The following is a 4,892-nucleotide window of genomic DNA, read 5'->3' on the forward strand; positions in this document are numbered from 1 at the left end:
GAAAGATGAAGTGGTTGGGGGGGGGGGTAGGTGTGCCAGATCCAGGCTGGGAAACTCTTGGAGATTTGGGGGTGGGGCCCTGGGGAGGACCGGGACCTCAGTGGGGCACAACGTTATAGAGCCCACCCTCCAAAGCAGCTATTTTCTCCAAGGCAACTGGAGTCTGGAGAGGAGCTGTAATTCCTGGAGGCTGGCATCCCTATCTCTCAGAGGGGGTTTGCCATGGCCTGCCTCTGCGTAGCAACCCTGGGACTTCCTTGGCGGTCTCCCATCCAAGTACCCACCAGGTCCGACCCTGCTTAGCTTCCGAGATCTGACTAGATCGGGCTAGCCTGGGCCATCCATAAGAACATAAGAGATGCCAAAGTTGGATCAGGCCAAAGGCCCATCCAGTCCAACACTCTGTGTCACACAGTGGCCAAAAATACCAGGGGCCATCAGGAGGTCCACCAGTGGGGCCAGGACATTAGAAGCCATCCCACTGTTGACCCCCCCCCCCAGCGACAAGAAGACAGAGCATCTCTTTCCCCAGAGTCCCTATCTATACCTTGTGGCTAATAGCCACTGATGGACCTCTGCTCCATATGCTTATCTAATTCCCTTTTGAAGCCGTCCGTGCTTGTAGCCGCCACCACTTCCTGTGGCAGTGAATTCCAAGTGTTAATCACTCTTTGGGTGAAGAAGTACTTCCTTTTATCCGTTCTAACCCGACCGCTCAGCAATTTCATGGAGTGCCCACGGGTTCTTGTATTGTGAGAAAGGGAGAAAAGTACCTCTTTCTTTACCTGCTCTTTCCCATGCATAATCTTATAAACCTCAATCACGTCACCCCTCAGTCGTCGTTTCTCCAAGCTAAAGAGCCCTAAGCGCCTTAACCTTTCCTCATAGGGAAAGTGTTCCAACCCTTTTATCATTCGAGTTGCCCTTTTCTGCACTTTTTCCAAAGCTATAATATCCTTTTTAAGGTGTGGTGACCAGAACTGCACACAGTATTCCAAATGAGGTCTCACCATTGATTTATATAGGGGCATTATGATATTGGCTGATCTGTTTACAATACCCTTCCTAATAATCCCCAGCATAGCATTGGCCTTCTTTATTGCAGTCACACACTGTCTCAACATTTTCAGTGAGTTATCCACTACAACTCCAAGATCTCTCTCTTGATCAGTCTCTGCCAGTTCAGACCCCATCAATGTGTATTTATATTTAGGATTTTTAGCTCCAATGTGCATCACCTTGCACTTGGCCACATTGAACCCCATTTGCCATGTTGACGCCCACTCGCCCATCCTTGACAGATCCCCTTGGAGTGCCTCACAATCCTCACTGGTTTTCACCACCCTGAACAACTTCGTATCATCCGCAAATTTAGCCACTTCACTGCTTACTCCCATCTCCAAATCATTAATGAACAAGTTAAAAAGCAGTGGACCAAGTACTGATCCCTGCGGTACCCCACTGCTTACCACCCTCCACTGAGAAAATTGCCCTTCACAATTGAGTTCTTTCAGAACTCTCGGATGTATGCTATTTGGGCCTGGTGATTTATCAGTTTTTAAGTTGTCCATCAGTTTTAGGACCTCCTCTTTCATCACCTCAATCTGACTCAGGTCTTTCAACACCCCTCCCGAACTCAGCGGCTCTGGAGTGGGCAAGCACCTCTCATCTTCTACAGTGAAGACGGAGGCAAAAAATGCATTTAGCTTCTCAGCCATTTCCCTATCATCCTTCAGTACTCCTTTTACCCCTTGGTCATCCAAGGGCCCCACTGCCTCCCTGGCTGGATAAGATTCTACAGATGGTTGGAAGACTACAATAGATAAATAATACTGACATAAAGTAAAGGTAAAGGTTCCCTTGCTCGAAAGCCAGTCGATTCCGTCTCTAGGGTTGCGCTGCTCATCTCCGTTTCAAAGCCGAAGAGCCAGCGCTGTCCGAAGACGTTTCCGTGGTCATGTGGCCGGCATGACTAAACACCAAGGCACACGGAATGCTGTCCCCTTCCCACCGATGTGGTACCTATTTATCTACTTGCAATTCCTTGCTTTTGAACTGCTAGGTTGGCAGGAGCTGGAACTAGAGATGGGAGCTCACTCCGTCATGCGGCACACCCGGGTCTTGAACTGCTGAACTACCGACCTTCCACAGCCTGCAGTTCAGCGTCTTCACCACTTGAGCTCCTTTACCTGGTCCATTACCTGGTGTAAATTGATGCGATCCATAGGATGAGACGTCCAAGAAGCAAGGTACTAGGACTACCGAAATCTGAAACAGGCATAGAGGCAGTGTGATGTGGTGTAGTGTGGTGGAGCGGTTAGTGTGTTGGACCCAGATTCGAATCCCCACTCTGGCACGGAAGCTTTCTAGTTGACCTTGTGCCGGCCCCACACTCGCAGCCTAACTTGCCTCACAGGGTAGTTGTGGGTGGTAAAACACAGGAGAGGTGGATGACATGGGCAGCTATTCTTCCCCACTGGGGAGACCGGCGGGGATGTAAGGAATCCTCCCTCTAAGCTGTGGAGTCTTGTGAGGAAAAATTCTACTTTGTGAGTGTCATGATCTGCGTAGGACTCTGGAGATCTGCGCAGGACTGGGCCTAGTGAGGCCTAAGAGACCTGCCTGGGAGTGGGAAGCAGACAGCCTACAATCCCCACAAGACTTTGCGCCAGCTGTAAGCAATGGGGGTCGAGGAATTCTCTGAGGAGATTGTTTATATACTCGGTGGTCGGTTAAACGGTATTCTTTTCCTCTCTGCGGTCTCTTGCCTCTCACAGAGCTAAGCTGAGGAGACTGGACTGGGAGAAAGGTCCCTCACTGGGGACAGTGAATACAGGCAGAAGCCTGGCCTAAGAGAGCTGTAGGGCTCGAGTAGTAACAGTTAAGGAGTCATCGGTAGCTGCGTTCGCTTTGTGTTTCTTTTGGCCTTTCGACACTGTTATGTATTTTAAAGCACCTTGTCTTGTCTTGTTTCCCCCCCTTCCCAGTAAAAGGAAAAGGTAAAGGTTCCCTTGCTCGAAAGCCAGTCGAGTCCGACTCTAGGGTTGTGGTGCTCATCTCCGTTTCCAAGCCGAAGAGCCAGCGCTGTCCGAAGACGTTTCCGTGGTCATGTGGCCGGCATGATTAAACACCAAGGCGCACGGAATGCTGTTACCTTCCCACTGAAGTGGTACCTATTTATCTACTTGCAATGTCTTGCTTTTGAACTGCTAGGTTGGCAGGGCCCCTTCCCAGTACTGTAATAATAAACTCTTTCTGTTTCATTGTTTCTCTGCCTGGTCATCACGCTTTCGTTTCTCGGCTACAAAGGGGCAATTTGAAGGGGCTTGGGAAGGTACCCTGGGCCTTCCCAAGGTACCCTAAGTCCAGGGTGGTGGCAGCAGAAGGTGACAACCCGCTGGGGTCATGACAGTGAGCTCTTGACATAGAAGAAGAAGAGGAGGAGGAGGAGGAGGAGGAGGAGGAGATTGGATTTATACCCTGCCCTTCACTTGGAATGTCAGAGCGGCTTACAAACTCCTTTCCCTTCCGCTCCCCACAACAGGCACCCCGTGAGGTTAGGTGGGACTGAGAGAGGTCTGAGAGAACTGCCCTTGAGAGAACAGCTCTGAGAGAACTTGTGACTGACCCAAGGTCATCCAGCAGCTGCAAAGTGGAGGAGTGGGGAACCAAACCCGGTTCTCCCAGATTAGAGTCCGCGCTCTTAACCATTACAGCAAACTGGCTCAACATTAACGTTGTGAGCGAGCGATTTGGCCCCTGCATAAATTAGTTGGCTCTGGAGCCCTCCTCCCTGAGCTGAGACAGAAATGTGTGAGCCGGAGGCTAAAAAACTGAGCTAGTTCATGCTGACTCAGCTTAGAGGGAACACTGGATATAAGTGAAGTAAAGAAATAACAGAGCATCAGATGTGATTCAGTTTAATTGACACACGTTCTGTACAGTCGCGACACAACATCGAAGGCGTTTCCCAGAGTGCTCTTCTCTGAGGCCTGGTTCAGAGACTAACCCGGCATGTTGTCATCGTCGTGTGCAAGCCCCTGCGTACCCCACAGGCTGTGTGGATCCATCCGGGCCCAAGTGCCTGAGGCTGATAATCCGTGGCTCACTCTCCCACGTGGAACGTCACTGGTCTTGGCACGTCCGAGATTTGGAGCAAGACCCCCAGGCTGCAGAGAGGGTTTTGGGCCGCCGTCCCTCTGCCCCGCGGATATTCCCCGCTCGTCAGGCCAGCCGGTACCCGAAGGCATCCTTCTCCATGTAGTCGGTCCACATGGTGGTCGGGGTGCTGCGGTAGGGGTCCAGTAAGATCCGGAAGCAGCGGACGATCAGCAGCCCCAGGACGACGAAGAGGAGGAAGACGAAGACCAGCGCGGCCGTCTGCTCCAGGCTCAAGGCCGGGGTGGGCAGGATGGCGCTGGCCAGCGGGGGCAGGGAGCCGCCGAGACCTTCAGCCATCGCTCTCGAGCCCGAGGGGGGTGTCTTTCAAGGTGGGCGGGGGGCCCTGCAACGAGACAAGCGGCTGGTCAGAGCAGCAAAAGACCCCCCCACCCCATGGACATAGGGTCACGAACCCCCAGGTGGGGCTAGCAGATCTCTTGGAATTATCAGTCATCCTTATACTGCAGTGATCAGTTCCCCTGGAGAAAAGGGGATGATTTGGAGCAGAGGTGACAAACTCATTTCTTACAAAGGCCGGATTACTGGCCGGGCCATGTGTGCCATAAAAAGTAATGCCAGGTACCAGAGATACAAACTTTATAAAGGACGCAGGCGAGTCCAACGAACAATATTATTTTTAACTCAAAATACAAACAAAAGCAATTGATCCCTAGCAGAGAAAGCAAGTGATTTACTGGGGAGCCCACAAAAGCCCCCATAAATGTATTCAA

The sequence above is a fragment of the Gekko japonicus genome, unplaced genomic scaffold, assembly GCF_001447785.1.
Source record: "Gekko japonicus isolate JY-2015 unplaced genomic scaffold, Gekko_japonicus_V1.1 scaffold142, whole genome shotgun sequence".
Lineage (NCBI taxonomy): Eukaryota > Metazoa > Chordata > Lepidosauria > Squamata > Gekkonidae > Gekko > Gekko japonicus.